Source organism: Spea bombifrons, chromosome 3, assembly GCF_027358695.1.
Source record: "Spea bombifrons isolate aSpeBom1 chromosome 3, aSpeBom1.2.pri, whole genome shotgun sequence".
NCBI classification, from domain to species: Eukaryota; Metazoa; Chordata; class Amphibia; order Anura; family Pelobatidae; genus Spea; species Spea bombifrons.
In genome coordinates, this window is record NC_071089.1 from 2726552 (window position 1) to 2751788 (window position 25237).

At 44.4% G+C, this 25237-nt stretch overlaps 14 non-coding genes across 14 annotated transcripts; all 14 read right to left on the reverse strand.

Moving 5' to 3' along the window:
- Nucleotides 1-1187: 1187 nt before the first annotated feature.
- LOC128488260 (U5 spliceosomal RNA) lies at nucleotides 1188-1301 on the reverse strand. The gene has a single exon (XR_008353689.1). It is a non-coding gene; the product is annotated as a U5 spliceosomal RNA (small nuclear RNA).
- A 1621-nt stretch (nucleotides 1302-2922) lies between these two features.
- On the reverse strand, nucleotides 2923-3037 carry LOC128487880 (U5 spliceosomal RNA). Its single transcript, XR_008353327.1, has one exon. It is a non-coding gene; the product is annotated as a U5 spliceosomal RNA (small nuclear RNA).
- A 1623-nt stretch (nucleotides 3038-4660) lies between these two features.
- On the reverse strand, nucleotides 4661-4775 carry LOC128488129 (U5 spliceosomal RNA). The gene has a single exon (XR_008353566.1). It is a non-coding gene; the product is annotated as a U5 spliceosomal RNA (small nuclear RNA).
- Nucleotides 4776-6378: 1603 nt separating this feature from the next.
- LOC128488003 (U5 spliceosomal RNA) lies at nucleotides 6379-6493 on the reverse strand. Its single transcript, XR_008353446.1, has one exon. It is a non-coding gene; the product is annotated as a U5 spliceosomal RNA (small nuclear RNA).
- A 1620-nt stretch (nucleotides 6494-8113) lies between these two features.
- Nucleotides 8114-8228, reverse strand: LOC128488214 (U5 spliceosomal RNA). The gene has a single exon (XR_008353646.1). It is a non-coding gene; the product is annotated as a U5 spliceosomal RNA (small nuclear RNA).
- A 1623-nt stretch (nucleotides 8229-9851) lies between these two features.
- LOC128487881 (U5 spliceosomal RNA) lies at nucleotides 9852-9966 on the reverse strand. The gene has a single exon (XR_008353328.1). It is a non-coding gene; the product is annotated as a U5 spliceosomal RNA (small nuclear RNA).
- Nucleotides 9967-11589: 1623 nt separating this feature from the next.
- LOC128488242 (U5 spliceosomal RNA) lies at nucleotides 11590-11704 on the reverse strand. The gene has a single exon (XR_008353672.1). It is a non-coding gene; the product is annotated as a U5 spliceosomal RNA (small nuclear RNA).
- Nucleotides 11705-13326: 1622 nt separating this feature from the next.
- LOC128488231 (U5 spliceosomal RNA) lies at nucleotides 13327-13441 on the reverse strand. Its single transcript, XR_008353662.1, has one exon. It is a non-coding gene; the product is annotated as a U5 spliceosomal RNA (small nuclear RNA).
- A 1622-nt stretch (nucleotides 13442-15063) lies between these two features.
- On the reverse strand, nucleotides 15064-15178 carry LOC128488234 (U5 spliceosomal RNA). The gene has a single exon (XR_008353664.1). It is a non-coding gene; the product is annotated as a U5 spliceosomal RNA (small nuclear RNA).
- A 1623-nt stretch (nucleotides 15179-16801) lies between these two features.
- Nucleotides 16802-16916, reverse strand: LOC128487882 (U5 spliceosomal RNA). The gene has a single exon (XR_008353329.1). It is a non-coding gene; the product is annotated as a U5 spliceosomal RNA (small nuclear RNA).
- A 1620-nt stretch (nucleotides 16917-18536) lies between these two features.
- On the reverse strand, nucleotides 18537-18651 carry LOC128488154 (U5 spliceosomal RNA). The gene has a single exon (XR_008353590.1). It is a non-coding gene; the product is annotated as a U5 spliceosomal RNA (small nuclear RNA).
- Nucleotides 18652-20255: 1604 nt separating this feature from the next.
- LOC128488004 (U5 spliceosomal RNA) lies at nucleotides 20256-20370 on the reverse strand. The gene has a single exon (XR_008353447.1). It is a non-coding gene; the product is annotated as a U5 spliceosomal RNA (small nuclear RNA).
- Nucleotides 20371-21993: 1623 nt separating this feature from the next.
- LOC128487871 (U5 spliceosomal RNA) lies at nucleotides 21994-22108 on the reverse strand. Its single transcript, XR_008353318.1, has one exon. It is a non-coding gene; the product is annotated as a U5 spliceosomal RNA (small nuclear RNA).
- A 1623-nt stretch (nucleotides 22109-23731) lies between these two features.
- LOC128488005 (U5 spliceosomal RNA) lies at nucleotides 23732-23846 on the reverse strand. The gene has a single exon (XR_008353448.1). It is a non-coding gene; the product is annotated as a U5 spliceosomal RNA (small nuclear RNA).
- Between the last annotated feature and the right edge of the window lie 1391 nt (nucleotides 23847-25237).

The following is a 25237-nucleotide window of genomic DNA, read 5'->3' on the forward strand; positions in this document are numbered from 1 at the left end:
AAGGTTAGGGGTAAGGCTTCGGGATGGAATCTGATTACTACTCTTTTTTCCAATCGTGGCGTGCTGAACCCATCGGCTTCACAAATACCAAGTTGCCTGATGCTGTTTCCTTTGAAAGCAAATATATCTTTTCCACAAATCCAATCTTTCTAATTAAACCACCTTTCCAAAGTTAGCGGTTAGAAACGTTTAAGCATGGAAAGGTTTGGTGATAGAGCTTGGGTTAGGGGCGGGTTAAGCTCATGGCTTTGAAGAGGCCCAGTTACAGTTAGCGTCGGAGTACTGTTAATGGTTTACGGTTGACAGTTTAGGGTTAGGTAAGGCTTAGAATCCTTCCCCATTGTGGCGTGTTTAGCCCATCCTTTTCACAAACACCAAAAAAGCCTGATTTCCTTCAATTTCTTTTTGTCTTAAGCAGCATCGCCAGTGCCAACATTTTGCACCTAAGATTATAAAAAGTACCTAACAAAATTGTTTTTGTATTAAAACCGCGGCGGGAAGAAAACGCACAAAATCTCGGACAGTTCACCATACGGCCTTGCGACGAACGAGCAAAAGGCTCACTAACGGCAGCGCACGGACGACCGGACTCCCCAGCACCGCCACAAAGAAGGAGCGCAGCACGGCATCGGAGCGGCAAAAGTCAATCCAAACATGGCACACTAGACACTTTGCCAAAAATGAAGTCTGCAACCTGATCTTTCCACACGCATAGAGCTTCCCAACTCGTGTCGGAAAGCTTTTAAACAAATAGCAAAAAAGCTATGATCACTGAACGTACAGAGGGCGCATTAGTCCTTTCCATGCTGAAAACCGGCCCCTTAAGCGTGTGGTGAGTACTTTTTCCAGATGTTTCACTAATGATATTTGAGGAAATGAATAATACAACTGCACATGTGAGGAACAGAGATCTCAATGTTAAACATTTAAGGACAGTTGTTTTTTTTTTTTGGTTTGTTTATTATCATAAAGAACAATTGGGAATATGCTTGACAGCATATGTACAGGCTTATTTGCATACAGTCTGGAGGGCGTGGTCTAACTCTGCCTCGTTAAAGCATTTCTACAACCCCAAACAGTACATAGCATGACACAGGCAGGACATTTTGCGCTTCTGGATGCGAAGCAGCCCTTAGCCAGGACAAAGCTTGCAACTAAAGCAAGCAATCTTTTTGATCTATCGTTAACAACAGCAAACGCCAGGCATCAAAAAATTGATTAAGACTCATGGTTGTTCCTCCCCACGGAAATCTTTAGTAAAAGGCGAAAGATTTATTCAGTCTGAAGAGAAACCAGAGTATACCCAAGCATGCCGCAGGGCAACGGCCCGGCCACAGGCAGTGCTCCTCGAGGTTAAGGTGTGTTTAATTAATCCCACCCAGCTCTTGCCTGATCATTGGAACCTTTAACACATGCAAAACACAATTGCAAAGGGATTGGAACTATTTAATATTGGGCTGTTTTAAAGTCTTATTAAACTAACAATAAGGCGGGGCGTTTCTCGGTGCATCATGGGTATTCAAATGAGGCGGCAGCTCAAACAAACCTTCCAGCAGTCTTAGTGACTGGGGCGCGAGGTTGCTTCTTTGAAACAATGTTGTTTGCGTTAAGAAAAGAAAAGCTGAAGATTGTAACTCCCCCACCGCTTACCTACGGGGGTCCGCAACTTCCCCTTCTGCTGCAGCCACCAGAAGTTCCTGGCACACATTCTTTGGGCTGTGTTACAAGGTTAGGGGTAAGGCTTCGGGATGGAATCTGATTACTACTCTTTTTTCCAATCGTGGCGTGCTGAACCCATCGGCTTCACAAATACCAAGTTGCCTGATGCTGTTTCCTTTGAAAGCAAATATATCTTTTCCACAAATCCAATCTTTCTAATTAAACCACCTTTCCAAAGTTAGCGGTTAGAAACGTTTAAGCATGGAAAGGTTTGGTGATAGAGCTTGGGTTAGGGGCGGGTTAAGCTCATGGCTTTGAAGAGGCCCAGTTACAGTTAGCGTCGGAGTACTGTTAATGGTTTACGGTTGACAGTTTAGGGTTAGGTAAGGCTTAGAATCCTTCCCCATTGTGGCGTGTTTAGCCCATCCTTTTCACAAACACCAAAAAAGCCTGATTTCCTTCAATTTCTTTTTGTCTTAAGCAGCATCGCCAGTGCCAACATTTTGCACCTAAGATTATAAAAAGTACCTAACAAAATTGTTTTTGTATTAAAACTGCGGCGGGAAGAAAACGCACAAAATCTCGGACAGTTCACCATACGGCCTTGCGACGAACGAGCAAAAGGCTCACTAACGGCAGCGCACGGACGACCGGACTCCCCAGCACCGCCACAAAGAAGGAGCGCAGCACGGCATCGGAGCGGCAAAAGTCAATCCAAACACGGCAGACTAGACACTTTGCCAAAAATGAAGTCTGCAACCTGATCTTTCCACACGCATAGAGCTTCCCAACTCGTGTCGGAAAGCTTTTAAACAAATAGCAAAAAAGCTATGATCACTGAACGTACAGAGGGCGCATTAGTCCTTTCCATGCTGAAAACCGGCCCCTTAAGCGTGTGGTGAGTACTTTTTCCAGATGTTTCACTATTGATATTTGAGGAAATGAATAATACAACTGCACATGTGAGGAACAGAGATCTCAATGTTAAACATTTAAGGACAGTTGTTTTTTTTTTGGTTTGTTTATTATCATAAAGAACAATTGGGAATATGCTTGAAAGCATATGTACAGGCTTATTTGCATACAGTCTGGAGGGCGTGGTCTAACTCTGCCTCATTAAAGCATTTCTACAACCCCAAACAGTACATAGCATGACACAGGCAGGATATTTTGCGCTTCTGGATGCGAAGCAGCCCTTAGCCAGGACGAAGCTTGCAACTAAAGCAAGCAATCTTTTTGATCTATCGTTAACAACAGCAAAGAAGCCCAGCAAACGCCAGGCATCAAAAAATTGATTAAGACTCATGGTCGTTCCTCCCCACGGAAATCTTTAGTAAAAGGCGAAAGATTTATTCGATCTGAAGAGAAACCAGAGTATACCCAAGCATGCCGCAGGGCAACGGCCCGGCCACAGGCAGTGCTCCTCGAGGTTAAGGTGTGTTTAATTAATCCCACCCAGCTTTTCCCTGATCATTGGAACCTTTAACACATGCAAAACACAATTGCAAAGGGATTGGAACTATTTAATATTGGGCTGTTTTAAAGTCTTATTAAACTAACAATAAGGCGGGGCGTTTCTCGGTGCATCATGGGTATTCAAATGAGGCGGCAGCTCAAACAAACCTTCCAGCAGTCTTAGTGACTGGGGCGCGAGGTTGCTTCTTTGAAACAATGTTGTTTGCGTTAAGAAAAGAAAAGCTGAAGATTGTAACTCCCCCACCGCTTACCTACGGGGGTCCGCAACTTCCCCTTCTGCTGCAGCCACCAGAAGTTCCTGGCACACATTCTTTGGGCTGTGTTACAAGGTTAGGGGTAAGGCTTCGGGATGGAATCTGATTACTACTCTTTTTTCCAATCGTGGCGTGCTGAACCCATCGGCTTCACAAATACCAAGTTGCCTGATGCTGTTTCCTTTGAAAGCAAATATATCTTTTCCAGAAATCCAATCTTTCTAATTAAACCACCTTTCCAAAGTTAGCGGTTAGAAACGTTTAAGCATGGAAAGGTTTGGTGATAGAGCTTGGGTTAGGGGCGGGTTAAGCTCATGGCTTTGAAGAGGCCCAGTTACAGTTAGCGTCGGAGTACTGTTAATGGTTTACGGTTGACAGTTTAGGGTTAGGTAAGGCTTAGAATCCTTCCCCATTGTGGCGTGTTTAGCCCATCCTTTTCACAAACACCAAAAAAGCCTGATTTCCTTCAATTTCTTTTTGTCTTAAGCAGCATCGCCAGTGCCAACATTTTGCACCTAAGATTATAAAAAGTACCTAACAAAATTGTTTTTGTATTAAAACCGCGGTGGGAAGAAAACGCACAAAATCTCGGACAGTTCACCATACGGCCTTGCGACGAACGAGCAAAAGGCTCACTAACGGCAGCGCACGGACGACCGGACTCCCCAGCACCGCCACAAAGAAGGAGCGCAGCACGGCATCGGAGCGGCAAAAGTCAATCCAAACATGGCAGACTAGACACTTTGCCAAAAATGAAGTCTGCAACCTGATCTTTCCACACGCATAGAGCTTCCCAACTCGTGTCGGAAAGCTTTTAAACAAATAGCAAAAAAGCTATGATCACTGAACGTACAGAGGGCGCATTAGTCCTTTCCATGCTGAAAACCGGCCCCTTAAGCGTGTGGTGAGTACATTTTCCATTTGTTTCACTAATGATATTTGAGGAAATGAATAATACAACTGCACATGTGAGGAACAGAGATCTCAATGTTAAACATTTAAGGACAGTTGTTTTTTTTTTTTGGTTTGTTTATTATCATAAAGAACAATTGGGAATATGCTTGACAGCATATGTACAGGCTTATTTGCATACAGTCTGGAGGGAGTGGTCTAACTCTGCCTCGTTAAAGCATTTCTACAACCCCAAACAGTACATAGCATGACACAGGCAGGATATTTTGCGCTTCTGGATGCGACGCAGCCCTTAGCCAGGACGAAGCTTGCGACTAAAGCAAGCAATCTTTTTGATCTATCATTAACAACAGCAAAGAAGCCCAGCAAACGCCAGGCATCAAAAAATTGATTAAGACTCATGGTCGTTCCTCCCCACGGAAATCTTTAGTAAAAGGCGAAAGATTTATTCAGTCTGAAGAGAAACCAGAGTATACCCAAGCATGCCGCAGGGCAACGGCCCGGCCACAGGCAGTGCTCCTCGAGGTTAAGGTGTGTTTAATTAATCCCACCCAGCTCTTGCCTGATCATTGGAACCTTTAACACATGCAAAACACAATTGCAAAGGGATTGGAACTATTTAATATTGGGCTGTTTTAAAGTCTTATTAAACTAACAATAAGGCGGGGCGTTTCTCGGTGCATCATGGGTATTCAAATGAGGCGGCAGCTCAAACAAACCTTCCAGCAGTCTTAGTGACTGGGGCGCGAGGTTGCTTCTTTGAAACAATGTTGTTTGCGTTAAGAAAAGAAAAGCTGAAGATTGTAACTCCCCCACCGCTTACCTACGGGGGTCCGCAACTTCCCCTTCTGCTGCAGCCACCAGAAGTTCCTGGCACACATTCTTAGGGGTAAGGCTTCGGGATGGAATCCGATTACTACTCTTTTTTCCAATCGTGGCGTGCTGAACCCATCGGCTTCACAAATACCAAGTTGCCTGATGCTGTTTCCTTTGAAAGCAAATATATCTTTTCCACAAATCCAATCTTTCTAATTAAACCACCTTTCCAAAGTTAGCGGTTAGAAACGTTTAAGCATGGAAAGGTTTGGTGATAGAGCTTGGGTTAGGGGCGGGTTAAGCTCATGGCTTTGAAGAGGCCCAGTTACAGTTAGCGTCGGAGTACTGTTAATGGTTTACGGTTGACAGTTTAGGGTTAGGTAAGGCTTAGAATCCTTCCCCATTGTGGCGTGTTTAGCCCATCCTTTTCACAAACACCAAAAAAGCCTGATTTCCTTCAATTTCTTTTTGTCTTAAGCAGCATCGCCAGTGCCAACATTTTGCACCTAAGATTATAAAAAGTACCTAACAAAATTGTTTTTGTATTAAAACTGCGGCGGGAAGAAAACGCACAAAATCTCGGACAGTTCACCATACGGCCTTGCGACGAACGAGCAAAAGGCTCGCTAACGGCAGCGCACGGACGACCGGACTCCCCAGCACCGCCACAAAGAAGGAGCGCAGCACGGCATCGGAGCGGCAAAAGTCAATCCAAACACGGCAGACTAGACACTTTGCCAAAAATGAAGTCTGCAACCTGATCTTTCCACACGCATAGAGCTTCCCAACTCGTGTCGGAAAGCTTTTAAACAAATAGCAAAAAAGCTATGATCACTGAACGTACAGAGGGCGCATTAGTCCTTTCCATGCTGAAAACCGGCCCCTTAAGCGTGTGGTGAGTACTTTTTCCAGATGTTTCACTATTGATATTTGAGGAAATGAATAATACAACTGCACATGTAAGGAACAGAGATCTCAATGTTAAACATTTAAGGACAGTTGTTTTTTTTTTTGGTTTGTTTATTATCATAAAGAACAATTGGGAATATGCTTGACAGCATATGTACAGGCTTATTTGCATACAGTCTGGAGGGCGTGGTCTAACTCTGCCTCGTTAAAGCATTTCTACAACCCCAAACAGTACATAGCATGACACAGGCAGGATATTTTGCGCTTCTGGATGCGACGCAGCCCTTAGCCAGGACGAAGCTTGCGACTAAAGCAAGCAATCTTTTTGATCTATCGTTAACAACAGCAAAAAAGCCCAGCAAACGCCAGGCATCAAAAAATTGATTAAGACTCATGGTCGTTCCTCCCCACGGAAATCTTTAGTAAAAGGCGAAAGATTTATTCGGTCTGAAGAGAAACCAGAGTATACCCAAGCATGCCGCAGGGCAACGGCCCGGCCACAGGCAGTGCTCCTCGAGGTTAAGGTGTGTTTAATTAATCCCACCCAGCTCTTGCCTGATCGTTGGAACCTTTAACACATGCAAAACACAATTGCAAAGGGATTGGAACTATTTAATATTGGGCTGTTTTAAAGTCTTATTAAACTAACAATAAGGCGGAGCGTTTCTCGGTGCATCATGGGTATTCAAATGAGGCGGCAGCTCAAACAAACCTTCCAGCAGTCTTAGTGACTGGGGCGCGAGGTTGCTTCTTTGAAACAATGTTGTTTGCGTTAAGAAAAGAAAAGCTGAAGATTGTAACTCCCCCACCGCTTACCTACGGGGGTCCGCAACTTCCCCTTCTGCTGCAGCCACCAGAAGTTCCTGGCACACATTCTTTGGGCTGTGTTACAAGGTTAGGGGTAAGGCTTCGGGATGGAATCTGATTACTACTCTTTTTTCCAATCGTGGCGTGCTGAACCCATCGGCTTCACAAATACCAAGTTGCCTGATGCTGTTTCCTTTGAAAGCAAATATATCTTTTCCACAAATCCAATCTTTCTAATTAAACCACCTTTCCAAAGTTAGCGGTTAGAAACGTTTAAGCATGGAAAGGTTTGGTGATAGAGCTTGGGTTAGGGGCGGGTTAAGCTCATGGCTTTGAAGAGGCCCAGTTACAGTTAGCGTCGGAGTACTGTTAATGGTTTACGGTTGACAGTTTAGGGTTAGGTAAGGCTTAGAATCCTTCCCCATTGTGGCGTGTTTAGCCCATCCTTTTCACAAACACCAAAAAAGCCTGATTTCCTTCAATTTCTTTTTGTCTTAAGCAGCATCGCCAGTGCCAACATTTTGCACCTAAGATTATAAAAAGTACCTAACAAAATTGTTTTTGTATTAAAACTGCGGCGGGAAGAAAACGCACAAAATCTCGGACAGTTCACCATACGGCCTTGCGACGAACGAGCAAAAGGCTCACTAACGGCAGCGCATGGACGACCGGACTCCCCAGCACCGCCACAAAGAAGGAGCGCAGCACGGCATCGGAGCGGCAAAAGTCAATCCAAACACGGCAGACTAGACACTTTGCCAAAAATGAAGTCTGCAACCTGATCTTTCCACACGCATAGAGCTTCCCAACTCGTGTCGGAAAGCTTTTAAACAAATAGCAAAAAAGCTATGATCACTGAACGTACAGAGGGCGCATTAGTCCTTTCCATGCTGAAAACCGGCCCCTTAAGCGTGTGGTGAGTACTTTTTCCAGATGTTTCACTATTGATATTTGAGGAAATGAATAATACAACTGCACATGTGAGGAACAGAGATCTCAATGTTAAACATTTAAGGACAGTTGTTTTTTTTTTTTGGTTTGTTTATCATAAAGAACAATTGGGAATATGCTTGAAAGCATATGTACAGGCTTATTTGCATACAGTCTGGAGGGCGTGGTCTAACTCTGCCTCGTTAAAGCATTTCTACAACCCCAAACAGTACATAGCATGACACAGGCAGGATATTTTGCGCTTCTGGATGCGACGCAGCCCTTAGCCAGGACGAAGCTTGCGACTAAAGCAAGCAATCTTTTTGATCTATCGTTAACAACAGCAAAGAAGCCCAGCAAACGCCAGGCATCAAAAAATTGATTAAGACTCATGGTCGTTCCTCCCCACGGAAATCTTTAGTAAAAGGCGAAAGATTTATTCGGTCGGAAGAGAAACCAGAGTATACCCAAGCATGCCGCAGGGCAACGGCCCGGCCACAGGCAGTGCTCCTCGAGGTTAAGGTGTGTTTAATTAATCCCACCCAGCTCTTGCCTGATCGTTGGAACCTTTAACACATGCAAAACACAATTGCAAAGGGATTGGAACTATTTAATATTGGGCTGTTTTAAAGTCTTATTAAACTAACAATAAGGCGGGGCGTTTCTCGGTGCATCATGGGTATTCAAATGAGGCGGCAGCTCAAACAAACCTTCCAGCAGTCTTAGTGACTGGGGCGCGAGGTTGCTTCTTTGAAACAATGTTGTTTGCGTTAAGAAAAGAAAAGCTGAAGATTGTAACTCCCCCACCGCTTACCTACGGGGGTCCGCAACTTCCCCTTCTGCTGCAGCCACCAGAAGTTCCTGGCACACATTCTTTGGGCTGTGTTACAAGGTTAGGGGTAAGGCTTCGGGATGGAATCTGATTACTACTCTTTTTTCCAATCGTGGCGTGCTGAACCCATCGGCTTCACAAATACCAAGTTGCCTGATGCTGTTTCCTTTGAAAGCAAATATATCTTTTCCACAAATCCAATCTTTCTAATTAAACCACCTTTCCAAAGTTAGCGGTTAGAAACGTTTAAGCATGGAAAGGTTTGGTGATAGAGCTTGGGTTAGGGGCGGGTTAAGCTCATGGCTTTGAAGAGGCCCAGTTACAGTTAGCGTCGGAGTACTGTTAATGGTTTACGGTTGACAGTTTAGGGTTAGGTAAGGCTTAGAATCCTTCCCCATTGTGGCGTGTTTAGCCCATCCTTTTCACAAACACCAAAAAAGCCTGATTTCCTTCAATTTCTTTTTGTCTTAAGCAGCATCGCCAGTGCCAACATTTTGCACCTAAGATTATAAAAAGTACCTAACAAAATTGTTTTTGTATTAAAACTGCGGCGGGAAGAAAACGCACAAAATCTCGGACAGTTCACCATACGGCCTTGCGACGAACGAGCAAAAGGCTCACTAACGGCAGCGCACGGACGACCGGACTCCCCAGCACCGCCACAAAGAAGGAGCGCAGCACGGCATCGGAGCGGCAAAAGTCAATCCAAACACGGCAGACTAGACACTTTGCCAAAAATGAAGTCTGCAACCTGATCTTTCCACACGCATAGAGCTTCCCAACTCGTGTCGGAAAGCTTTTAAACAAATAGCAAAAAAGCTATGATCACTGAACGTACAGAGGGCGCATTAGTCCTTTCCATGCTGAAAACCGGCCCCTTAAGCGTGTGGTGAGTACTTTTTCCAGATGTTTCACTATTGATATTTGAGGAAATGAATAATACGACTGCACATGTGAGGAACAGAGATCTCAATGTTAAACATTTAAGGACAGTTGTTTTTTTTTTTTGGTTTGTTTATTATCATAAAGAACAATTGGGAATATGCTTGAAAGCATATGTACAGGCTTATTTGCATACAGTCTGGAGGGCGTGGTCTAACTCTGCCTCGTTAAAGCATTTCTACAACCCCAAACAGTACATAGCATGACACAGGCAGGATATTTTGCGCTTCTGGATGCGACGCAGCCCTTAGCCAGGACGAAGCTTGAGACTAAAGCAAGCAATCTTTTTGATCTATCGTTAACAACAGCAAAGAAGCCCAGCAAACGCCAGGCATCAAAAAATTGATTAAGACTCATGGTCGTTCCTCCCCACGGAAATCTTTAGTAAAAGGCGAAAGATTTATTCGATCTGAAGAGAAACCAGAGTATACCCAAGCATGCTGCAGGGCAACGGCCCGGCCACAGGCAGTGCTCCTCGAGGTTAAGGTGTGTTTAATTAATCCCACCCAGCTCTTGCCTGATCATTGGAACCTTTAACACATGCAAAACACAATTGCAAAGGGATTGGAACTATTTAATATTGGGCTGTTTTAAAGTCTTATTAAACTAACAATAAGGCGGGGCGTTTCTCGGTGCATCATGGGTATTCAAATGAGGCGGCAGCTCAAACAAACCTTCCAGCAGTCTTAGTGACTGGGGCGCGAGGTTGCTTCTTTGAAACAATGTTGTTTGCGTTAAGAAAAGAAAAGCTGAAGATTGTAACTCCCCCACCGCTTACCTACGGGGGTCCGCAACTTCCCCTTCTGCTGCAGCCACCAGAAGTTCCTGGCACACATTCTTTGGGCTGTGTTACAAGGTTAGGGGTAAGGCTTCGGGATGGAATCTGATTACTACTCTTTTTTCCAATCGTGGCGTGCTGAACCCATCGGCTTCACAAATACCAAGTTGCCTGATGCTGTTTCCTTTGAAAGCAAATATATCTTTTCCATAAATCCAATCTTTCTAATTAAACCACCTTTCCAAAGTTAGCGGTTAGAAACGTTTAAGCATGGAAAGGTTTGGTGATAGAGCTTGGGTTAGGGGCGGGTTAAGCTCATGGCTTTGAAGAGGCCCAGTTACAGTTAGCGTCGGAGTACTGTTAATGGTTTACGGTTGACAGTTTAGGGTTAGGTAAGGCTTAGAATCCTTCCCCATTGTGGCGTGTTTAGCCCATCCTTTTCACAAACACCAAAAAAGCCTGATTTCCTTTAATTTCTTTTTATCTTAAGCAGCATCGCCAGTGCCAACATTTTGCACCTAAGATTATAAAAAGTACCTAACAAAATTGTTTTTGTATTAAAACTGCGGCGGGAAGAAAACGCACAAAATCTCGGACAGTTCACCATACGGCCTTGCGACGAACGAGCAAAAGGCTCACTAACGGCAGCGCACGGACGACCGGACTCCCCAGCACCGCCACAAAGAAGGAGCGCAGCACGGCATCGGAGCGGCAAAAGTCAATCCAAACACGGCAGACTAGACACTTTGCCAAAAATGAAGTCTGCAACCTGATCTTTCCACACGCATAGAGCTTCCCAACTCGTGTCGGAAAGCTTTTAAACAAATAGCAAAAAAGCTATGATCACTGAACGTACAGAAGGCACATTAGTCCTTTCCATGCTGAAAACCGGCCCCTTAAGCGTGTGGTGAGTACTTTTTCCAGATGTTTCACTATTGATATTTGAGGAAATGAATAATACAACTGCACATGTGAGGAACAGAGATCTCAATGTTAAACATTTAAGGACAGTTGTTTTTTTTTTTTGGTTTGTTTATTATCATAAAGAACAATTGGGAATATGCTTGACAGCATATGTACAGGCTTATTTGCATACAGTCTGGAGGGCGTGGTCTAACTCTGCCTCATTAAAGCATTTCTACAACCCCAAACAGTACATAGCATGACACAGGCAGGATATTTTGCGCTTCTGGACGCGACGCAGCCCTTAGCCAGGACGAAGCTTGCGACTAAAGCAAGCAATCTTTTTGATCTATCGTTAACAACAGCAAAGAAGCCCAGCAAACGCCAGGCATCAAAAAATTGATTAAGACTCATGGTCATTCCCCCCCACAGAAATCTTTAGTAAAAGGCGAAAGATTTATTCGGTCTGAAGAGAAACCAGAGTATACCCAAGCATGCCGCAGGGCAACGGCCCGGCCACAGGCAGTGCTCCTCGAGGTTAAGGTGTGTTTAATTAATCCCACCCAGCTCTTGCCTGATCATTGGAACCTTTAACACATGCAAAACACAATTGCAAAGGGATTGGAACTATTTAATATTGGGCTGTTTTAAAGTCTTATTAAACTAACAATAAGGCGGGGCGTTTCTCGGTGCATCATGGGTATTCAAATGAGGCGGCAGCTCAAACAAACCTTCCAGCAGTCTTAGTGACTGGGGCGCGAGGTTGCTTCTTTGAAACAATGTTGTTTGCGTTAAGAAAAGAAAAGCTGAAGATTTTAACTCCCCCACCGCTTACCTACGGGGGTCTGCAACTTCCCCTTCTGCTGCAGCCACCAGAAGTTCCTGGCACACATTCTTTGGGCTGCGTTACAAGGTTAGGGGTAAGGCTTCGGGATGGAATCTGATTACTACTCTTTTTTCCAATCGTGGCGTGCTGAACCCATCGGCTTCACAAATACCAAGTTGCCTGATGCTGTTTCCTTTGAAAGCAAATATATCTTTTCCACAAATCCAATCTTTCTAATTAAACCACCTTTCCAAAGTTAGCGGTTAGAAACGTTTAAGCATGGAAAGGTTTGGTGATAGAGCTTGGGTTAGGGGCGGGTTAAGCTCATGGCTTTGAAGAGGCCCAGTTACAGTTAGCGTCGGAGTACTGTTAATGGTTTACGGTTGACAGTTTAGGGTTAGGTAAGGCTTAGAATCCTTCCCCATTGTGGCGTGTTTAGCCCATCCTTTTCACAAACACCAAAAAAGCCTGATTTCCTTCAATTTCTTTTTGTCTTAAGCAGCATCGCCAGTGCCAACATTTTGCACCTAAGATTATAAAAAGTACCTAACAAAATTGTTTTTGTATTAAAACTGCGGCGGGAAGAAAACGCACAAAATCTCGGACAGTTCACCATATGGCCTTGCGACGAACGAGCAAAAGGCTCGCTAACGGCAGCGCACGGACGACCGGACTCCCCAGCACCGCCACAAAGAAGGAGCGCAGCACGGCATCGGAGCGGCAAAAGTCAATCCAAACACGGCAGACTAGACACTTTGCCAAAAATGAAGTCTGCAACCTGATCTTTCCACACGCATAGAGCTTCCCAACTCGTGTCGGAAAGCTTTTAAACAAATAGCAAAAAAGCTATGATCACTGAACGTACAGAGGGCGCATTAGTCCTTTCCATGCTGAAAACCGGCCCCTTAAGCGTGTGGTGAGTACTTTTTCCAGATGTTTCACTATTGATATTTGAGGAAATGAATAATACAACTGCACATGTAAGGAACAGAGATGTCAATGTTAAACATTTAAGGACAGTTGTTTTTTTTTTTTGTTTGTTTATTATCATAAAGAACAATTGGGAATATGCTTGACAGCATATGTACAGGCTTATTTGCATACAGTCTGGAGGGCGTGGTCTAACTCTGCCTCGTTAAAGCATTTCTACAACCCCAAACAGTACATAGCATGACACAGGCAGGATATTTTGCGCTTCTGGATGCGACGCAGCCCTTAGCCAGGACGAAGCTTGCGACTAAAGCAAGCAATCTTTTTGATCTATCGTTAACAACAGCAAAGAAGCCGAGCAAACGCCAGGCATCAAAAAATTGATTAAGACTCATGGTCGTTCCTCCCCACGGAAATCTTTAGTAAAAGGCGAAAGATTTATTCGGTCGGAAGAGAAACCAGAGTATACCCAAGCATGCCGCAGGGCAACGGCCCGGCCACAGGCAGTGCTCCTCGAGGTTAAGGTGTGTTTAATTAATCCCACCCAGCTCTTGCCTGATCGTTGGAACCTTTAACACATGCAAAACACAATTGCAAAGGGATTGGAACTATTTAATATTGGGCTGTTTTAAAGTCTTATTAAACTAACAATAAGGCGGGGCGTTTCTCGGTGCATCATGGGTATTCAAATGAGGCGGCAGCTCAAACAAACCTTCCAGCAGTCTTAGTGACTGGGGCGCGAGGTTGCTTCTTTGAAACAATGTTGTTTGCGTTAAGAAAAGAAAAGCTGAAGATTGTAACTCCCCCACCGCTTACCTACGGGGGTCCGCAACTTCCCCTTCTGCTGCAGCCACCAGAAGTTCCTGGCACACATTCTTTGGGCTGTGTTACAAGGTTAGGGGTAAGGCTTCGGGATGGAATCTGATTACTACTCTTTTTTCCAATCGTGGCGTGCTGAACCCATCGGCTTCACAAATACCAAGTTGCCTGATGCTGTTTCCTTTGAAAGCAAATATATCTTTTCCACAAATCCAATCTTTCTAATTAAACCACCTTTCCAAAGTTAGCGGTTAGAAACGTTTAAGCATGGAAAGGTTTGGTGATAGAGCTTGGGTTAGGGGCGGGTTAAGCTCATGGCTTTGAAGAGGCCCAGTTACAGTTAGCGTCGGAGTACTGTTAATGGTTTACGGTTGACAGTTTAGGGTTAGGTAAGGCTTAGAATCCTTCCCCATTGTGGCGTGTTTAGCCCATCCTTTTCACAAACACCAAAAAAGCCTGATTTCCTTCAATTTCTTTTTGTCTTAAGCAGCATCGCCAGTGCCAACATTTTGCACCTAAGATTATAAAAAGTACCTAACAAAATTGTTTTTGTATTAAAACTGCGGCGGGAAGAAAACGCACAAAATCTCGGACAGTTCACCATACGGCCTTGCGACGAACGAGCAAAAGGCTCACTAACGGCAGCGCACGGACGACCGGACTCCCCAGCACCGCCACAAAGAAGGAGCGCAGCACGGCATCGGAGCGGCAAAAGTCAATCCAAACACGGCAGACTAGACACTTTGCCAAAAATGAAGTCTGCAACCTGATCTTTCCACACGCATAGAGCTTCCCAACTCGTGTCGGAAAGCTTTTAAACAAATAGCAAAAAAGCTATGATCACTGAACGTACAGAGGGCGCATTAGTCCTTTCCATGCTGAAAACCGGCCCCTTAAGCGTGTGGTGAGTACTTTTTCCAGATGTTTCACTATTGATATTTGATGAAATGAATAATACAACTGCACATGTAAGGAACAGAGATGTCAATGTTAAACATTTAAGGACAGTTGTTTTTTTTTTTTGTTTGTTTATTATCATAAAGAACAATTGGGAATATGCTTGACAGCATATGTACAGGCTTATTTGCATACAGTCTGGAGGGCGTGGTCTAACTCTGCCTCGTTAAAGCATTTCTACAACCCCAAACAGTACATAGCATGACACAGGCAGGATATTTTGCGCTTCTGGATGCGACGCAGCCCTTAGCCAGGACGAAGCTTGCGACTAAAGCAAGCAATCTTTTTGATCTATCGTTAACAACAGCAAAAAAGCCCAGCAAACGCCAGGCATCAAAAAATTGATTAAGACTCATGGTCATTCCTCCCCACGGAAATCTTTAGTAAAAGGAGAAAGATTTATTCGATCTGAAGAGAAACCAGAGTATACCCAAGCATGCCGCAGGGCAACGGCCCGGCCACAGGCAGTGCTCCTCGAGGTTAAGGTGTGTTTAATTAATCCCACCCAGCTCTTGCCTGATCGTTGGAACCTTTAACACATGCAAAACACAATTGCAAAGGGATTGGAACTATTTAATATTGGGCTGTTTTAAAGTCTTATTAAACTAACAATAAGGCGGGGCGTTTCTCGGTGCATCATGGGTATTCAAATGAGGCAGCAGCTCAAACAAACCTTCCAGCAGTCTTAGTGACTGGGGCGCGAGGTTGCTTCTTTGAAACAATGTTGTTTGCGTTAAGAAAAGAAAAGCTGAAGATTGTAACTCCCCCACCGCTTACCTACGGGGGTCCGCAACTTCCCCTTCTGCTGCAGCCACCAGAAGTTCCTGGCACACATTCTTTGGGCTGTGTTACAAGGTTAGGGGTAAGGCTTCGGGATGGAATCTGATTACTACTCTTTTTTCCAATCGTGGCGTGCTGAACCCATCGGCTTCACAAATACCAAGTTGCCTGATGCTGTTTCCTTTGAAAGCAAATATATCTTTTCCACAAATCCAATCTTTCTAATTAAACCACCTTTCCAAAGTTAGCGGTTAGAAACGTTTAAGCATGGAAAGGTTTGGTGATAGAGCTTGGGTTAGGGGCGGGTTAAGCTCATGGCTTTGAAGAGGCCCAGTTACAGTTAGCGTCGGAGTACTGTTAATGGTTTACGGTTGACAGTTTAGGGTTAGGTAAGGCTTAGAATCCTTCCCCATTGTGGCGTGTTTAGCCCATCCTTTTCACAAACACCAAAAAAGCCTGATTTCCTTCAATTTCTTTTTGTCTTAAGCAGCATCGCCAGTGCCAACATTTTGCACCTAAGATTATAAAAAGTACCTAACAAAATTGTTTTTGTATTAAAACTGCGGCGGGAAGAAAACGCACAAAATCTCGGACAGTTCACCATACGGCCTTGCGACGAACGAGCAAAAGGCTCACTAACGGCAGCGCACGGACGACCGGACTCCCCAGCACCGCCACAAAGAAGGAGCGCAGCACGGCATCGGAGCGGCAAAAGTCAATCCAAACACGGCAGACTAGACACTTTGCCAAAAATGAAGTCTGCAACCTGATCTTTCCACACGCATAGAGCTTCCCAACTCGTGTCGGAAAGCTTTTAAACAAATAGCAAAAAAGCTATGATCACTGAACGTACAGAGGGCGCATTAGTCCTTTCCATGCTGAAAACCGGCCCCTTAAGCGTGTGGTGAGTACTTTTTCCAGATGTTTCACTATTGATATTTGAGGAAATGAATAATACGACTGCACATGTGAGGAACAGAGATCTCAATGTTAAACATTTAAGGACAGTTGTTTTTTTTTTTTGGTTTGTTTATTATCATAAAGAACAATTGGGAATATGCTTGACAGCATATGTACAGGCTTATTTGCATACAGTCTGGAGGGCGTGGTCTAACTCTGCCTCGTTAAAGCATTTCTACAACCCCAAACAGTACATAGCATGACACAGGCAGGATATTTTGCGCTTCTGGATGCGACGCAGCCCTTAGCCAGGACGAAGCTTGCAACTAAAGCAAGCAATCTTTTTGATCTATCGTTAACAACAGCAAAGAAGCCCAGCAAACGCCAGGCATCAAAAAATTGATTAAGACTCATGGTCGTTCCTCCCCACGGAAATCTTTAGTAAAAGGCGAAAGATTTATTCGATCTGAAGAGAAACCAGAGTATACCCAAGCATGCCGCAGGGCAACGGCCCGGCCACAGGCAGTGCTCCTCGAGGTTAAGGTGTGTTTAATTAATCCCACCCAGCTCTTGCCTGATCATTGGAACCTTTAACACATGCAAAACACAATTGCAAAGGGATTGGAACTATTTAATATTGGGCTGTTTTAAAGTCTTATTAAACTAACAATAAGGCGGGGCGTTTCTCGGTGCATCATGGGTATTCAAATGAGGCGGCAGCTCAAACAAACCTTCCAGCAGTCTTAGTGACTGGGGCGCGAGGTTGCTTCTTTGAAACAATGTTGTTTGTGTTAAGAAAAGAAAAGCTGAAGATTGTAACTCCCCCACCGCTTACCTACGGGGGTCCGCAACTTCCCCTTCTGCTGCAGCCACCAGAAGTTCCTGGCACACATTCTTTGGGCTGTGTTACAAGGTTAGGGGTAAGGCTTCGGGATGGAATCTGATTACTACTCTTTTTTCCAATCGTGGCGTGCTGAACCCATCGGCTTCACAAATACCAAGTTGCCTGATGCTGTTTCCTTTGAAAGCAAATACATCTTTTCCATAAATCCAATCTTTCTAATTAAACCACCTTTCCAAAGTTAGCGGTTAGAAACGTTTAAGCATGGAAAGGTTTGGTGATAGAGCTTGGGTTAGGGGCGGGTTAAGCTCATGGCTTTGAAGAGGCCCAGTTACAGTTAGCGTCGGAGTACTGTTAATGGTTTACGGTTGACAGTTTAGGGTTAGGTAAGGCTTAGAATCCTTCCCCATTGTGGCGTGTTTAGCCCATCCTTTTCACAAACACCAAAAAAGCCTGATTTCCTTTAATTTCTTTTTGTCTTAAGCAGCATCGCCAGTGCCAACATTTTGCACCTAAGATTATAAAAAGTACCTAACAAAATTGTTTTTGTATTAAAACTGCGGCGGGAAGAAAACGCACAAAATCTCGGACAGTTCACCATACGGCCTTGCGACAAACGAGCAAAAGGCTCACTAACGGCAGCGCACGGACGACCGGACTCCCCAGCACCGCCACAAAGAAGGAGCGCAGCACGGCATCGGAGCGGCAAAAGTCAATCCAAACACGGCAGACTAGACACTTTGCCAAAAATGAAGTCTGCAACCTGATCTTTCCACACGCATAGAGCTTCCCAACTCGTGTCGGAAAGCTTTTAAACAAATAGCAAAAAAGCTATGATCACTGAACGTACAGAGGGCGCATTAGTCCTTTCCATGCTGAAAACCGGCCCCTTAAGCGTGTGGTGAGTACTTTTTCCAGATGTTTCACTATTGATATTTGAGGAAATGAATAATACGACTGCACATGTGAGGAACAGAGATCTCAATGTTAAACATTTAAGGACAGTTTTTTTTTTTTGGTTTGTTTATTATCATAAAGAACAATTGGGAATATGCTTGAAAGCATATGTACAGGCTTATTTGCATACAGTCTGGAGGGCGTGGTCTACCTCTGCCTCGTTAAAGCATTTCTACAACCCCAAACAGTACATAGCATGACACAGGCAGGATATTTTGCGCTTCTGGATGCGACGCAGCCCTTAGCCAGGACGAAGCTTGCGACTAAAGCAAGCAATCTTTTTGATCTATCGTTAACAACAGCAAAGAAGCCCAGCAAACGCCAGGCATCAAAAAATTGATTAAGACTCATGGTCGTTCCTCCCCACGGAAATCTTTAGTAAAAGGCGAAAGACTTATTCGGTCTGAAGAGAAACCAGAGTATACCCAAGCATGCCGCAGGGCAACGGCCCGGCCACAGGCAGTGCTCCTCGAGGTTAAGGTGTGTTTAATTAATCCCACCCAGCTCTTGCCTGATCATTGGAACCTTTAACACATGCAAAACACAATTGCAAAGGGATTGGAACTATTTAATATTGGGCTGTTTTAAAGTCTTATTAAACTAACAATAAGGCGGGGCGTTTCTCGGTGCATCATGGGTATTCAAATGAGGCGGCAGCTCAAACAAACCTTCCAGCAGTCTTAGTGACTGGGGCGCGAGGTTGCTTCTTTGAAACAATGTTGTCTGCGTTAAGAAAAGAAAAGCTGAAGATTGTAACTCCCCCACCGCTTACCTACGGGGGTCCGCAACTTCCCCTTCTGCTGCAGCCACCTTTGGGCTGTGTTACAAGGTTAGGGGTAAGGCTTCGGGATGGAATCTGATTACTACTCTTTTTTCCAATCGTGGCGTGCTGAACCCATCGGCTTCACAAATACCAAGTTGCCTGATGCTGTTTCCTTTGAAAGCAAATATATCTTTTCCACAAATCCAATCTTTCTAATTAAACCACCTTTCCAAAGTTAGCGGTTAGAAACGTTTAAGCATGGAAAGGTTTGGTGATAGAGCTTGGGTTAGGGGCGGGTTAAGCTCATGGCTTTGAAGAGGCCCAGTTACAGTTAGCGTCGGAGTACTGTTAATGGTTTACGGTTGACAGTTTAGGATTAGGTAAGGCTTAGAATCCTTCCCCATTGTGGCGTGTTTAGCCCATCCTTTTCACAAACACCAAAAAAGCCTGATTTCCTTCAATTTCTTTTTGTCTTAAGCAGCATCGCCAGTGCCAACATTTTGCACCTAAGATTATAAAAAGTACCTAACAAAATTGTTTTTGTATTAAAACTGCGGCGGGAAGAAAACGCACAAAATCTCGGACAGTTCACCATACGGCCTTGCGACGAACGAGCAAAAGGCTCACTAACGGCAGCGCACGGACGACCGGACTCCCCAGCACCGCCACAAAGAAGGAGCGCAGCACGGCATCGGAGCGGCAAAAGTCAATCCAAACACGGCAGACTAGACACTTTGCCAAAACTGAAGTCTGCAACCTGATCTTTCTACACACGCATAGAGCTTCCCAATTCGTGTCGGAAAGCTTTTAAACAAATAGCAAAAAAGCTATGATCACCGAACGTACAGAGGGCGCATTAGTCCTTTCCATGCTGAAAACCGGCCCCTTAAGCGTGTGGTGAGTACTTTTTCCAGATGTTTCACTATTGATATTTGAGGAAATGAATAATACAACTGCACATGTGAGGAACAGAGATCTCAATGTTAAACATTTAAGGACAGTTGTTTTTTTTTTTTGGTTTGTTTATTATCATAAAGAATAATTGGGAATATGCTTGAAAGCATATGTACAGGCTTATTTGCATACAGTCTGGAGGGTGTGGTCTAACTCTGCCTCGTTAAAGCATTTCTACAACCCCAAACAGTACATAGCATGACACAGGCAGGATATTTTGCGCTTCTGGATGCGACGCAGCCCTTAGCCAGAACGAAGCTTGCGACTAAAGCAAGCAATCTTTTTGATCTATCGTTAACAACAACAAAGAAGCCCAGCAAACGCCAGGCATCAAAAAATTGATTAAGACTCATGGTCGTTCCTCCCCACGGAAATCTTTAGTAAAAGGCGAAAGATTTATTCGGTCTGAAGAGAAACCAGAGTATACCCAAGCATGCCGCAGGGCAACGGCCCGGCCACAGGCAGTGCTCCTCGAGGTTAAGGTGTGTTTAATTAATCCCACCCAGCTCTTGCCTGATCATTGGAACCTTTAACACATGCAAAACACAATTGCAAAGGGATTGGAACTATTTAATATTGGGCTGTTTTAAAGTCTTATTAAACTAACAATAAGGCGGGGCGTTTCTCGGTGCATCATGGGTATTCAAATGAGGCGGCAGCTCAAACAAACCTTCCAGCAGTCTTAGTGACTGGGGCGCGAGGTTGCTTCTTTGAAACAATGTTGTTTGCGTTAAGAAAAGAAAAGCTGAAGATTGTAACTCCCCCACCGCTTACCTACAGGGGTCCGCAACTTCCCCTTCTGCTGCAGCCACCAGAAGTTCCTGGCACACATTCTTTGGGCTGCGTTACAAGGTTAGGGGTAAGGCTTCGGGATGGAATCTGATTACTACTCTTTTTTCCAATCGTGGCGTGCTGAACCCATCGGCTTCACAAATACCAAGTTGCCTGATGCTGTTTCCTTTGAAAGCAAATATATCTTTTCCACAAATCCAATCTTTCTTATTAAACCACCTTTCCAAAGTTAGCGGTTAGAAACGTTTAAGCATGGAAAGGTTTGGTGATAGAGCTTGGGTTAGGGGCGGGTTAAGCTCATGGCTTTGAAGAGGCCCAGTTACAGTTAGCGTCGGAGTACTGTTAATGGTTTACGGTTGACAGTTTAGGGTTAGGTAAGGCTTAGAATCCTTCCCCATTGTGGCGTGTTTAGCCCATCCTTTTCACAAACACCAAAAAAGCCTGATTTCCTTCAATTTCTTTTTGTCTTAAGCAGCATCGCCAGTGCCAACATTTTGCACCTAAGATTATAAAAAGTACCTAACAAAATTGTTTTTGTATTAAAACTGCGGCGGGAAGAAAACGCACAAAATCTCGGACAGTTCACCATACGGCCTTGCGACGAACGAGCAAAAGGCTCACTAACGGCAGCGCACGGACGACCGGACTCCCCAGCACCGCCACAAAGAAGGAGCGCAGCACGGCATCGGAGCGGCAAAAGTCAATCCAAACACGGCAGACTAGACACTTTGCCAAAACTGAAGTCTGCAACCTGATCTTTCCACACGCATAGAGCTTCCCAATTCGTGTCGGAAAGCTTTTAAACAAATAGCAAAAAAGCTATGATCACTGAACGTACAGAGGGCGCATTAGTCCTTTCCATGCTGAAAACCGGCCCCTTAAGCGTGTGGTGAGTACTTTTTCCAGATGTTTCACTATTGATATTTGAGGAAATGAATAATACAACTGCACATGTGAGGAACAGAGATCTCAATGTTAAACATTTAAGGACAGTTGTTTTTTTTTTTTGGTTTGTTTATTATCATAAAGAACAATTGGGAATATGCTTGAAAGCATATGTACAGGCTTATTTGCATACAGTCTGGAGGGCGTGGTCTAACTCTGCCTCGTTAAAGCATTTCTACAACCCCAAACAGTACATAGCATGACACAGGCAGGATATTTTGCGCTTCTGGATGCGACACAGCCCTTAGCCAGGACGAAGCTTGCGACTAAAGCAAGCAATCTTTTTGATCTATCGTTAACAACAGCAAAGAAGCCCAGCAAACGCCAGGCATCAAAAAATTGATTAAGACTCATGGTTGTTCCTCCCCACGGAAATCTTTAGTAAAAGGCGAAAGATTTATTCGGTCTGAAGAGAAACCAGAGTATACCCAAGCATGCCGCAGGGCAACGGCCCGGCCACAGGCAGTGCTCCTCGAGGTTAAGGTGTGTTTCATTAATCCCACCCAGCTCTTGCCTGATCATTGGAACCTTTAACACATGCAAAACACAATTGCAAAGGGATTGGAACTATTTAATATTGGGCTGTTTTAAAGTCTTATTAAACTAACAATAAGGCGGGGCGTTTCTCGGTGCATCATGGGTATTCAAATGAGGCGGCAGCTCAAACAAACCTTCCAGCAGTCTTAGTGACTGGGGCGCGAGGTTGCTTCTTTGAAACAATGTTGTCTGCGTTAAGAAAAGAAAAGCTGAAGATTGTAACTCCCCCACCGCTTACCTACGGGGGTCCGCAACTTCCCCTTCTGCTGCAGCCACCAGAAGTTCCTGGCACACATTCTTTGGGCTGTGTTACAAGGTTAGGGGTAAGGCTTCGGGATGGAATCTGATTACTACTCTTTTTTCCAATCGTGGCGTGCTGAACCCATCGGCTTCACAAATACCAAGTTGCCTGATGCTGTTTCCTTTGAAAGCAAATATATCTTTTCCACAAATCCAATCTTTCTTATTAAACCACCTTTCCAAAGTTAGCGGTTAGAAACGTTTAAGCATGGAAAGGTTTGGTGATAGAGCTTGGGTTAGGGGCGGGTTAAGCTCATGGCTTTGAAGAGGCCCAGTTACAGTTAGCGTCGGAGTACTGTTAATGGTTTACGGTTGACAGTTTAGGGTTAGGTAAGGCTTAGAATCCTTCCCCATTGTGGCGTGTTTAGCCCATCCTTTTCACAAACACCAAAAAAGCCTGATTTCCTTCAATTTCTTTTTGTCTTAAGCAGCATCACCAGTGCCAACATTTTGCACCTAAGATTATAAAAAGTACCTAACAAAATTGTTTTTGTATTAAAACTGCGGCGGGAAGAAAACGCACAAAATCTCGGACAGTTCACCATACAGCCTTGCGACGAACGAGCAAAAGGCTCACTAACGGCAGCGCACGGACGACCGGACTCCCCAGCACCGCCACAAAGAAGGAGCGCAGCACGGCATCGGAGCGGCAAATGTCAATCCAAACACGGCAGACTAGACACTTTGCCAAAAATGAAGTCTGCAACCTGATCTTTCCACACGCATAGAGCTTCCCAATTCGTGTCGGAAAGCTTTTAAACAAATAGCAAAAAAGCTATGATCACTGAACGTACAGAGGGCGCATTAGTCCTTTCCATGCTGAAAACCGGCCCCTTAAGCGTGTGGTGAGTACTTTTTCCAGATGTTTCACTATTGATATTTGAGGAAATGAATAATACAACTGCACATGTGAGGAACAGAGATCTCAATGTTAAACATTTAAGGACAGTTGTTTTTTTTTTTTGGTTTGTTTATTATCATAAAGAACAATTGGGAATATGCTTGAAAGCATATGTACAGGCTTATTTGCATACAGTCTGGAGGGCGTGGTCTACCTCTGCCTCGTTAAAGCATTTCTACAACCCCAAACAGTACATAGCATGACACAGGCAGGATATTTTGCGCTTCTGGATGCGACGCAGACCTTAGCCAGGACGAAGCTTGCGACTAAAGCAAGCAATCTTTTTGATCTATCGTTAACAACAGCAAAGAAGCCCAGCAAACGCCAGGCATCAAAAAATTGATTAAGACTCATGGTCGTTCCTCCCCACGGAAATCTTTAGTAAAAGGCGAAAGATTTATTCGGTCTGAAGAGAAACCAGAGTATACCCAAGCATGCCGCAGGGCAACGGCCCGGCCACAGGCAGTGCTCCTCGAGGTTAAGGTGTGTTTAATTAATCCCACCCAGCTCTTGCCTGATCATTGGAACCTTTAACACATGCAAAACACAATTGCAAAGGGATTGGAACTATTTAATATTGGGCTGTTTTAAAGTCTTATTAAACTAACAATAAGGCGGGGCGTTTCTCGGTGCATCATGGGTATTCAAATGAGGCGGCAGCTCAAACAAACCTTCCAGCAGTCTTAGTGACTGGGGCGCGAGGTTGCTTCTTTGAAACAATGTTGTTTGCGTTAAGAAAAGAAAAGCTGAAGATTGTAACTCCCCCACCGCTTACCTACGGGGGTCCGCAACTTCCCCTTCTGCTGCAGCCACCAGAAGTTCCTGGCACACATTCTTTGGGCTGTGTTACAAGGTTAGGGGTAAGGCTTCGGGATGGAATCTGATTACTACTCTTTTTTCCAATCGTGGCGTGCTGAACCCATCGGCTTCACAAATACCAAGTTGCCTGATGCTGTTTCCTTTGAAAGCAAATATATCTTTTCCACAAATCCAATCTTTCTAATTAAACCACCTTTGCAAAGTTAGCGGTTAGAAACGTTTAAGCATGGAAAGGTTTGGTGATAGAGCTTGGGTTAGGGGCGGGTTAAGCTCATGGCTTTGAAGAGGCCCAGTTACAGTTAGCGTCGGAGTACTGTTAATGGTTTACGGTTGACAGCTTAGGGTTAGGTAAGGCTTAGAATCCTTCCCCATTGTGGCGTGTTTAGCCCATCCTTTTCACAAACACCAAAAAAGCCTGATTTCCTTCAATTTCTTTTTGTCTTAAGCAGCATCGCCAGTGCCAACATTTTGCACCTAAGATTATAAAAAGTACCTAACAAAATTGTTTTTGTATTAAAACTGCGGCGGGAAGAAAACGCACAAAATCTCGGACAGTTCACCATACAGCCTTGCGACGAACGAGCAAAAGGCTCACTAACGGCAGCGCACGGACGACCGGACTCCCCAGAACCGCCACAAAGAAGGAGCGCAGCGCGGCATCGGAGCGGCAAAAGTCAATCCAAACACGGCAGACTAGATACTTTGCCAAAAATGAAGTCTGCAACCTGATCTTTCCACACGCATAGAGCTTCCCAACTCGTGTCGGAAAGCTTTTAAACAAATAGCAAAAAAAGCTATGATCACTGAACGTACAGAGGGCGCATTAGTCCTTTCCATGCTGAAAACCGGCCCCTTAAGCGTGTGGTGAGTACTTTTTCCAGATGTTTCACTATTGATATTTGAGGAAATGAATAATACGACTGCACATGTGAGGAACAGAGATCTCAATGTTAAACATTTAAGGACAGTTTTTTTTTTTTGGTTTGTTTATTATCATA